Genomic DNA, 10,998 nt, shown 5'->3' on the forward strand with positions numbered 1-10,998 from the left:
CTATTAATGGAACAAGCCTGTTCATAGGCTATAGGACAGTGGAAGTCGGGATGCTTAGGGCTCCAACAGAAACTACATGGATTTGAATTTACATTCATGACGGGGATAGGCTTTTGTGGAACAGAAATGGCCTCTACCTTTTTAGTGAGTGATTCGATTAGAGTTTTAAGCTCGAGATCGTGTTTAATTTCAAACATACCGGTGGCCTTAACTATATTTGATGAACTAGCGGAGCGGTGGATATCGTCACTACCCCCCAGTTGTTATTTCGCTTAGTTTGATCCTCTAAAAATTTATAAGCCTCCGTGGCTCCTTTGCTTAAGAAACTACCCCCATTCATTATGTCAAGGACTTCTTTATAGTGGTGTAGAAGTCCTTTGAAAAAGTCACGAACTAACGTGTCTTTCTCTAAGTTATGATGTGGACACTCTATAAGGAGATCGGTGAAACGATTCTAAGCCTCTGAAAATGATTCATGAGGATTTTGTCGAAAGAAATGAATCTTGGAAAGCATCCCATCCGTCTTTAGGGGTGGGTAAAAATGTTCCATAAACAAATAACAAGTTTAGCCCATGAGTCCACAAATTAGCTTTGGGCAGTTAACCAAGAGGCCTTTACCGGGCTAAGGTGAAAGGGAATACCTTTAGTTTAATTTGTTCCTTTTAACCGTAGGATCTTTGGAATGTTGTTAGAAAGGGAATAAGGTTTTTCCTTTGAAAAGTTTAAAATTTTGTTCCGAAAATCCCCAACTACGTAGAATGATGCAAGATTTGGGGCTATCGCTCAAGGCTTTATAAAAGTCCGAGAGAGGAGTTTCTCCTTCGTCGGGCATTGTGTTAGGTGGTGTGTGTGAAATAGTAGCTAGAGGTGTAGTGGGTGGTATACTAGATAGAATTGTTTGTTGACGTTGTTGTGTGATTACGTTTGGTGTTTTTGTTCGACCAGACCTTAATCTCATACAAGGCTAAGACCAAATTTAGCTAAACCATCAACACTCCAAACAATTCTGATATACTAGTATAAACCTCTAACAGGAGATGCGAGGTGTGGAAGAAAGGAATACCTAATTGCGCCCTTGCTTCGCTTATGAATAACGTCTTGTTTACGCGTGTTCAGTGTATATAACAAGTTAGAACACTGAAAAACTTGAAAAATCAAAATTCGAATCAAAACTGTAGAAATCCGGAAAACTCTAGCTTAGGGCGCGGGTGCGCTCACTTAGGGCGCGGTCGCGCTCTGTGTAATCTTGAAATTACAGTGTTTTAGGGGGGGTTGCGCTCCACATGGGGGCGGGTTGTGCTCAGTGTTACAGTCTTTTTTTGCGCGGGTCACGCTCGGCTTTGTATAACTTGAAGCGAGGCTCAGTTGAAACTCCACTTGAAGTGCGAGTCGCCGCGTCTTTTTTTTTTTTTTTTTTTTTTTCGGAAGTTTTCAATGCTGAAATGGACAACCACAGTATGAATCAAACAAGGGTGGGGTGGGTTTAATGGGACTTTAAGAAAAGTACTTACACTACGAAAACAATGAGAAAGTGAAACTAAGATGGCAGCGGCGCCATTTGATAAAACATAAAATTGAATAGTTTACCTACGAAATATACGATAAAACTCAAAACGTAAGTAAACTAAAACTTTGTTATGTGCCTATATTTTATCAAAGATTTCTACTCTCAATCCTATGAGATATAGTGGAGTAGAGTGATTCGTTCCACTCCTAGTCCTTCCGCATGCTGTGTTCTCTACGTATAAGTATTCTTAACTCTAAAGTCTGATGAGAGATTTACGAATGGCAACTAGACTACGATGCAACTACCCACAAGATGCAACTAGTCCACTATTAGGACAACTATGGGAATGCTACGTTGATTCTATGATAAGGAGTTAGAGGGGGATTGATTCAACCTTAACTTGACTTAATCCTAGTAACGATGAATCGTCGTAATCCGAATTGAAATGCTTCGCAGAACAATATGGTTACTCCTAATCCCTAATTACACATGGCATTCCTACCAATTCATAACTAGTATGTGAACGATTAAACCCATTCTCATGGTGAACTAATCGTTTCTAGAGTGGAAGGAAAATTACGACGACTCTACGATAATCGGAATCAAGCTTTCATCAAGGCTTCTCAACCCCCTCAATGGAGGTTTAGCCGAGAATCATCACACTATCATTCCCAATGGAATTCAAACAAGACATGATATAAAGATTGAAACTTTGCTTGTTTAAACCTAATTCAAAACTACTAATGCAATAATTGAATTAAACTAATAATGATAATTAATTGAATCTACGAATTGAAATTAAACAATTAATGGAAATGAAACTAACTTATGGAGAACACTATTTTCTTAATCTAATGAATAATAAAACAATGATTCAAATACTAAATTAATAATCTACTTGTTCTAAAGTAATTAATTTAACATGGAACTAGATCTAAACAATTGTAAATGACCAGAATTGAAATTGACAAATAGCTATTTTATTTATCAAACTAATTAAGAATAATGATTCTAAGAGTTTAATCTAAAACAAGAATTGGATTTGAAACTAAACTTAATTAAAAACAATTAAATCTAGATCTAGAAGCTATTCTAATGGCTACTTTCTATTCAAAGCTACCTTTAATTTCTAACCTAACTATCCACCATAAACAAAGAGCTAAGCTTTTGTTTTTATACTTTCAGATCCAAAAATCGTGCATGGGCTTGGAGCCATGTTTTGGGCCAGAGAATCAGGCCCAAAACCCAATTCTTTCACTCCAAAAAGGCCTCTTCAGCTGCAGTTGGCTTCAACAGACTTTTCGTCCACTTCTACTCCTCTGATTGGGTCAAGGCTTGGACCATTGGAAAGCTCTTTCCAAGCCGGTCGTTTTGACATAAGGTAGGCCCCATTCCGAGGTCTGAGTCTAAAGATACGGCCTTCGGAAGTTCTGCTGACTTGTGTGCTGTTTCTGCCCGCGTCGACTTTTCAGCTTTTGATCGGGCTTTAGAAAGGCTTTGTCTTCTTAAATCTTGGCCTTTACTCATGGAACTCCTTAGTAACCGACCTTTGCTCCTTTATCTCGCTAAAGTGGCACATTTCTGCACATCTTGTACTTGAAGCTCGAAATGCATAAAACACGTGTCGGTGTTAACTCTTAATTATTACTCACATAATTGGTCTAAAAGTATGACTGTTACAGGGTTAAAACTACAGTTTTGGGCTCTTATCAGTGGGCGCATGTCGCGCTTCATGTTGGCCTTGGTAGGGCGCAGGTCGCGCTCAGGCAAAAGTTGGAATTCTAGGCGTGTGAGCGCGGGGTGCGCTCGTGTTTTGCCTTGGCAGGGTGCAGGTGGCACTCAGCTAAAAGATGGAATTCTAGGTGGTTGGTAGCGAAGTGCGCTCAATTTGGCTTGCCGAGCGAAAACACGCCCAGAAAGTAATTTTTTCGAGGAAAATTTAAGTCTTTGGCCCGACAACCACAGTGAGAATCAAACAGGGGTGGGTAGGTTAAGAGACATTGAAAAACTATCAATTCTAAATAAAACAATACTAAAGAGCACTAAGATGGCAGCGACACCATTTGATAACATAAAAAGATAGTCTTACTAATAAATAAAGCGATGAACTTTAAACGCAAGTAAAACTATAAACTGAATTGTTACTAGACTTATCAAAGATATTTGTTTTCTACTCTCGAATATATTGACGTAGAGTTGGAATAGAAGATTCGATCCACTCCTAGTCCTTTAACATTTAATTTTTCTACAATTGATGGTCTATCCAAAGTCAATGAGAGATTTACGAGAGAATTTATACTACGATGTGAATTCAAATAACAAGATACAAATAACGAAATGACAGGATGCTAAGGGTTTGAATCTAGATAAAGAATTAAAGGGAATTGAATCCACCTTAACTCTACTTAATCAACTAACAAAGAGTCGTCATGATCCAAATTGCAATGCTTTGCATATCAAAATGGTAATTCTAATCTGTAATTATACATGACATCTCTACCAATTAATAACTAGCATGTGAGGTCGTCCACCCATTCTCATGGCGAATCAACGACCTTCTAGAGTGGAATAAACTCTCACGACGATTTCTAAGTTAACCAAGATCAAGTTTCATCAAGGCTTCTTCAACCCCTCTACTGGAGGTTTAGCCTTGATTTATCAAGCTATCATTTCCCATTGAATTAACACTAGACATAATATAAAGATTTGAACTTTACTAATTTTGATTAAACAATACTTCAAATCTAATTAATAACTAAGAATTGAATAACAAAAAGAATTAAAATTAGATCTACAAATTTAAATGACAAATTTGAAATAAATAAGAATAAACTATTTTATTTATCTAATCAATGAGGAACAATGATTCAAAGAATTAATCTAAAACAACGAATGAAACTAATTAATTTAACTAATTGAATTTAAAAACTAGATCTACAAGCTATTTTAATGGCTACTTTTTATTCTAAGCTATCTAACTATCTTTCTTACGAGCTAAGTCTTGTTTTATGTAAAGGAGGAGACCAAATCCATAATTTCGTGCATGGGCTGAGGAGCCATGTTTTGGGCCGGAAAATCGAGCCCAAAGCCCAATTTCTTCAGTCTACAGAGCCCGTTTCAGCTGGCTTTAACTTTAGCAGACTTTTCGTCCACTTTTACTCCTTTGATTGGGTCAAGGCTTAGACCAATGGAAATTTCTTTCTGAGCCGGTCGTTTTGACGTAAGGTAGGCCCAAATCCGAGGCCTGAGTCAAAAGATATGATCTTCGGAATTCTGCTGACTTGTGCACTGTTTCTGCCTGTGTTGACTTTTTAGCTTTTGACTGGGCTTTATAAAGGCTTTGTCTCCTTAAATCTTGGCCTTTATCACAAAACTTCTTAGCAACCATCCCTTTCCTCCTTTATATCGCCGAAGTGGCATATTTCTGCACATAATTGAGTTCCATGCCTAAAATACATAAAAGTACGTAATTAGCATTAACTCTTATTTATTACTCACATAATTGGTCTAAAAGTAGTATTATTAAGGGGTTAAAACTACAGTTTTGAGCTCTTATCACTTACCAATAGTGGCTCCCAGCCTGCTAGAATGATCACTTCGCGAAACCATGCACCATAGGTGTCACTTTGGAACAAGTCTTCAAAAGACTGTTCCGGTATGATAATCTGAGGGATGTCATCACCAATCTACTACTGAAATGGAACGATCAGAAAATGATCCTAGAACAACCCACAAAAATCGAATTTTTCGTTTCCCACCTTTATCGGGTCGTAGCGAGGTGCGCTCAACCTATGCCTGGGTAAGGCGCGGGGTATGCCTTGGTGAATTTCGAGTTCCAGGCGCTTCAGCACGGGGCGCGCTCACTTGTAGTCTTGGTAGGGTGCGGGTCGCGCTCAGGATGAAAACTGGAATTCCAGTGTTTTGGGCGTGGGTCGCGCTCAAGTTTGGGCTTGGTAGGGCGCATGTCGCGCTCTGAAGAAATTTTTTACTGACAGTGCCTAGGGCGCAGGTGGCGCTCCACTGGGGTGTAGGTGCGCTCCGAGGTGCTAAAATGCGAAAGTGAGAAGGAAAAGGAAGGAAAAATTGGGAGTGAAAGGTGAGAGATTTGAGAGATGAAAGTGGGATGTAGTGTGGGTTGTAAGTGTAGAATGAAGGAAGTTTATATAGGTTGAGAGCTTCCAAAACGAATCGGGAAGTTGCCAAAAAGTTTTAAGGCAATTGCCGGAAACAAAATATTTCTAAACCCGAAAACGGAAACAACCCATATTCTCTATTCCAAAACAAACCTAATATCTTTTAGGTTGAATTTAGGATAGTAACTGCCTAACTCATCGAGATTTCATCCTACCACAATATCTACTTATAGCCATGCCCATATCGGCAACATTCCCAACAATCATCGCAAAATTATATAATAAATTTTGGATCATAAAAAAATCATGTTAGACTAAAATAATACCACCCCCAAACAATTCGGGAAGGTGGGATTAACAATAAAATCAAAGCATAATTTGAAAAACAATCAAATTATATTAAAATTCAAATTCAAATACAATTAACTACCAAATTCAAATTTAACTACTGAATTAAAAAAAACTTAATATTCGAACTAATAAAAATAATAAAAACAACTAATTAACATCGAAACAACAATTTTTTGAAAACCTAGCCACGTGATGAAGATGGACCCTGAGATGGAGATTGGGCCTGGGATGAAGATGGGGCCTGAGATGAAGAAGGGCCCGAGCCATCCGTCCCTTGACGACGGCGTTCATGCCTCTCAGACTCATATGAAATAGAAACCTCTAGGGGTGGCATGCATTGTAGAACCTCTACTTGGAACAGGCGTTGTGCTTCCATTGTTGCCTTCATCTCTGACTTCAACTCTTTATAATGTGCATCGTGACGCTAAAGGAGTGTCCCCATGTTATACAAGAGATCATCTTGACCCTTTTCGAGGTTTTCAAAACTCGTCTGAAGGTTCTTTTGTTTATTTCGAATTATAATCTGCCTATCCCGTACATCTTCACAAATAGCATAAATGCAACGCTTGCCAGTATGCAACACTGACATACGTTCTGAATCAGACATACACCTCTCCACGGCATCTTCATCCAAACATGTCATGTCATCCATTTCCTCATCCGAATCAACCACCCTATCCTCTGGCAACATCTAAGTATTTTGGATGCACTCCGTATAAATAATTTTATTTGAATGCAATTTTAACATAGTCCGCCAGTTCTTGGTTTCCCACCCCCCAAGACAACATTATCTTTGTAATTAAAGTAGGAAATGGTGCAATACTCTTCCCAACTCCTCTAATCATATTTATCAAAAACTCGAGGATACAGAATTCATACCTCTTCTCTTGTAATATCCAGAAAACGGGCAGACATGTCAAACCGATGTCGCTCACTTTCTCCTTCCCAATGACGTTTTTACCAATCCACTAAGCTACAGCCAGTTGGTTGGTTCGCAGAGATGACTGTCGAGCACAATGAGAATTTGAATTGTATTGACTCTCCATGAGAGTGTCTTTCATCAATGCAGGAACTCCAGTATACTGGGATTCCTGCACGGTGGCTTCGAGGTGGCGTTCAGGCATAATGCCTACAATCTCAACTGACTTCTCTCTCAATAATTCTCTCCTAGTCCCAGCCACCTCCATGAAAATTTTCTGACCATCCAACTCTCTCTTCTTATAGAATTGTTCGACCAAATCGGAGTGGTAGAAATCATCTGTCGAGTACCATAACCTATTCCAATTCCTCCTAATCATCTTGTCACAAAAAAACAGCGTATAACGGGCGGCAGTAAAAGCTTGTTCCGGCAAAATTCTTCGTCTTAGAGCCATTGAAGTTTTGCGTGGATTTGTGGGTTTGAATAAGGTGCGGAATGGAGTTAAAATCAAACTCACTTAAAAGAATGGGAGGAGGCGCGGTGGCAGTTCAAATTTTTAGATTTTTGGATGTTTTCGGTGGTTGAAATTGTTAGAGATGGTGGTAGGAGTGTTTTGGGGAAGTTTTTTGGCTGGGTTGTATTTAAGTTTCTCTTTTTTTTTTTTTTTAAATTTTTGGTTAGGGTTTTGAATTTGGTAATGGCGGAATTGGAAAGAAATCACGATTCTGTTTTGTTTGGAGGAAGGAGACACACGTGTGTCACACATGCGTGCCTTGGGCCCAAGCCCAAATCGATTTTCGAAATTCATCGATTTTTTGCGCAACTTCAACCTAAAATTTCCACTTTGTTACCTGTCCGATTTATGCGAATGAGAAATGGAAACGATTAGGAGAGAATTTCCAATCCAATGATACATAAAACACTCTATTCCAACTTATGGTGACATATAAGTAGATGGAAAACGCCTCGAAGTGCATGCATGATGTAAGTTATACGAACAAATGAAATCTAATTTCATAGATAATGTCAACCCAAATTGTAATACAATTAAACAGCCTAAGCAACACAAATGGAAAGTTGAACAATCCTAGACAGAAAAATGAATACCCCACCACCAAACAAATTTTTGGCAATGAAGTTTGAAAATTTATTTTAACGTGGGCCTTTTAAGGTCAGATTCCTGAGACTTCCTAAATTACTATTTTTATGGTTTTGGTATTTTTTACTTTTTATGAATAAGATTTAATATAAGAAAAATGAAAAACAATAAATACATAATTCACACCATAGAAGAACATGACTCAAAAACCAAGAAAACATGCAAGAGTGGAAAACGTGAATTATATTAAAATTTGGCTTAGGATCCGGTACTTACAGCCACACACTCCATAGGGAGGGCCCAGATACCTGAACGGTGCACTTACCAATATATGGAATTGTAAGGAAGTACACCAAATGAAGGCAAAGTTTGATAGATCTATAACATAACCGAGCATGCACCTTCTTTTTCATCTTTGAACGAGAGGGTGTCCAAGTGAATGATCAAGAGAAAATGGATGTTTGTGGAAGATATGTTGGATATGGATAAGTTTTAGAAGTAAGGAATAGAAAAAATGAGAATGTGGGTTTCGCACAAAACTCATTCATGGTGTAGGTGGGAGCTATCTCAATTCTGAAAATGAAGGTGTCAAGTACCTTTCCCTTGGGAATTATTTCTGTACTAAGAGGTTTTAGGAAATCGTTAAGCACAGAAAAAGCAAGAGGGTCAAACGCAAGTTCCTTTGAAAAGGTGGAAGGTGGGGAATATTGGTGATGGAAGATGAATGAGTGTCAGCTAGAGCTCTCAGATCTAGATCATTAGAAGCCTTGAGATATGCCAGACATTCCTCAATAGGTGGGTCAAAATAATCACTGGGATAAAGGGTGAAAAATTCATCTTCCGTCATAGCAACAAGGGATAAATGGATGTTGGCAGGGTGGGACTCGCGAGGTGCCAGGGAAGAGTTGCAAAAGAGTTGAAAGAAATCTTCCTTAATTTCATCTACATCCAAGGAGTCCTTGTCGAAGTTGGAACTTCCAAAGGAAAGGAATTTGTATATTTGGTCATCCAGAAATGTGATTTTGAAATAATCATAAGCTAAGCTCTCGATTATGCTAACCTCTCCATCAATATTCATATCAGGAAACTGTTTTATTGTTTTAAAAACATTGACTTCAATGGAAAGATGGCCAAAAGACAAGGACATCGAACCATCGCGGCAATTTATAAGCGCGTTGGCAGTTACCAAGAAAGGGCGTCCTAAAATGATCGGAATAAAGTCGTTAGCGACTTCTGTATCGAGGATAACAAAATCCGTAGGATAGTAGAAATCCTGAACCTTAACAAGCACATTTTCAACCACACCCTTAGGGTACTTAATATATCGATCCGCTAATTGCGACATCATTTTAGTAGGTTGCATCTCTTGAAGAACTATTTGTTTGTATAGATAATATGGGAGTAAGTTAACACTCGCCCCCAGGTCTAGTAAAGCGGTCGTTATGTGGGAATCTCCTAAGGTGCATTGTCCAGTAGGACGACCAGGGTCCTTATACTTAACGATTCCATTATGTTCTGATAAAGTTGGAAACTGTTCAGTTAGAAAGGCATCTTTAAGAATATTAGTATTACGCTTAGTAGTGCACATCTCTTTAATAAACTTAGCGTGGTGAGGTAATTTTTTACTTTCTTCGAGAAAGGGTAGGTTTATCGTTAGATTTTTGAAAACTTCCCTAATCTCGTCGAAGTTTGTATCCCTATTTAACATAGCTAATTTATGGGGAAATGGTGGTTTCTTTCTATATTTAGCGTATGGAACAACTAGGTTTCTAACCTTTGCTTTCTGTTTCTTAGGTTGTGGTTTAACCGGTACCTCTATACCTGGAAGGCTCTTCAGTTTCTATTTAGGTATCTAGTTCAATCTCCGTGTAGTAGGGACTACTTGTGAGGGGTAACTATAGGCATAGTTACATTGTTATTGGCATTTAGCTCACCTACATTTGCATTTTCCATACTAGTATTATCGTTCACCTCAAAGGCTGTGTTTGTTGTTTTAGGATTAGTAATTGCTTGACCTGGAAACATACATTTGGGTTGTACTTTCTCTTGAGCTAACTGCTGTAAGGAAAGTTGGATGGCTTGTAAAATCTGTTGTTGAGATTGCATAAAGGCATCGAAACTATCCGGTTGTGGAGTAGTATTTGCTACTGGTTGTGTGATAAGAACTATGTTACGTTGATTATTAATGGGTAGGTTATGATAGTTATTATTATTAACCAGAACGATACCTCTATTAGAATTATAATTATTATTGTTATAATTATTATAATTTCCTTGACCTTGTCGTTGTGGAGCTTGGTTATAATTGTTTGCTTGCCTAACATTTTGATTATTAAACCCTAGAGGTGTTACTTGTTGATTATTTCTCCAACTGAAGTTGGGGTTTTGTTGCTAAGCTGTGTTAGGTTCGCTATTAATGGAACAAATATTATCTTGTTGTGCTTGTTTTTGTTTATAAGCGAAAGGACAATAGGAGTCGGGATGCTCTGGACTCAAACAGAAATTACATGGATTGGAGTTGACATTCATGACGGGAATAGGCTTTTGTTGAATAGAAATAGCCTTTACCTTTTTAGTGAGAGATTTAATTAAATTTTTAAGTTCAAGATCGGGTTTCATCTCAAACATACCGGCGGCCTTAACTGTTGTAGAAGAACTAGCGGAACGGGAGATATCGTCACTACCCCCCCAGTTATTATTACGCTTAGTTTGATTCTATAAAAATTTGTAAGCCTCTGAGGCTCCTTTACTTAGGAAACTACCCCCATTCATTATGTCAAGCACATCTTTGTGGTGGTGTAACAGTCCTTTGAAAAAGGCACGAACTAACGGGTCTTTCGCGAGGTTATGGTGTGGACACTCTATAAGAAGATCGGTGAAATGATTCCAAGCCTCTGAAAATGATTCATGAGGATTCTGTCGAAAGAAATGAATCGTGGAAAGCATTTCATCGGTCTTCAGTGGTGGGTAAAAATGTTCCATAAATAGT

This window comes from Coptis chinensis, chromosome 3 (assembly GCF_015680905.1).
Source record: "Coptis chinensis isolate HL-2020 chromosome 3, ASM1568090v1, whole genome shotgun sequence".
Lineage (NCBI taxonomy): Eukaryota > Viridiplantae > Streptophyta > Magnoliopsida > Ranunculales > Ranunculaceae > Coptis > Coptis chinensis.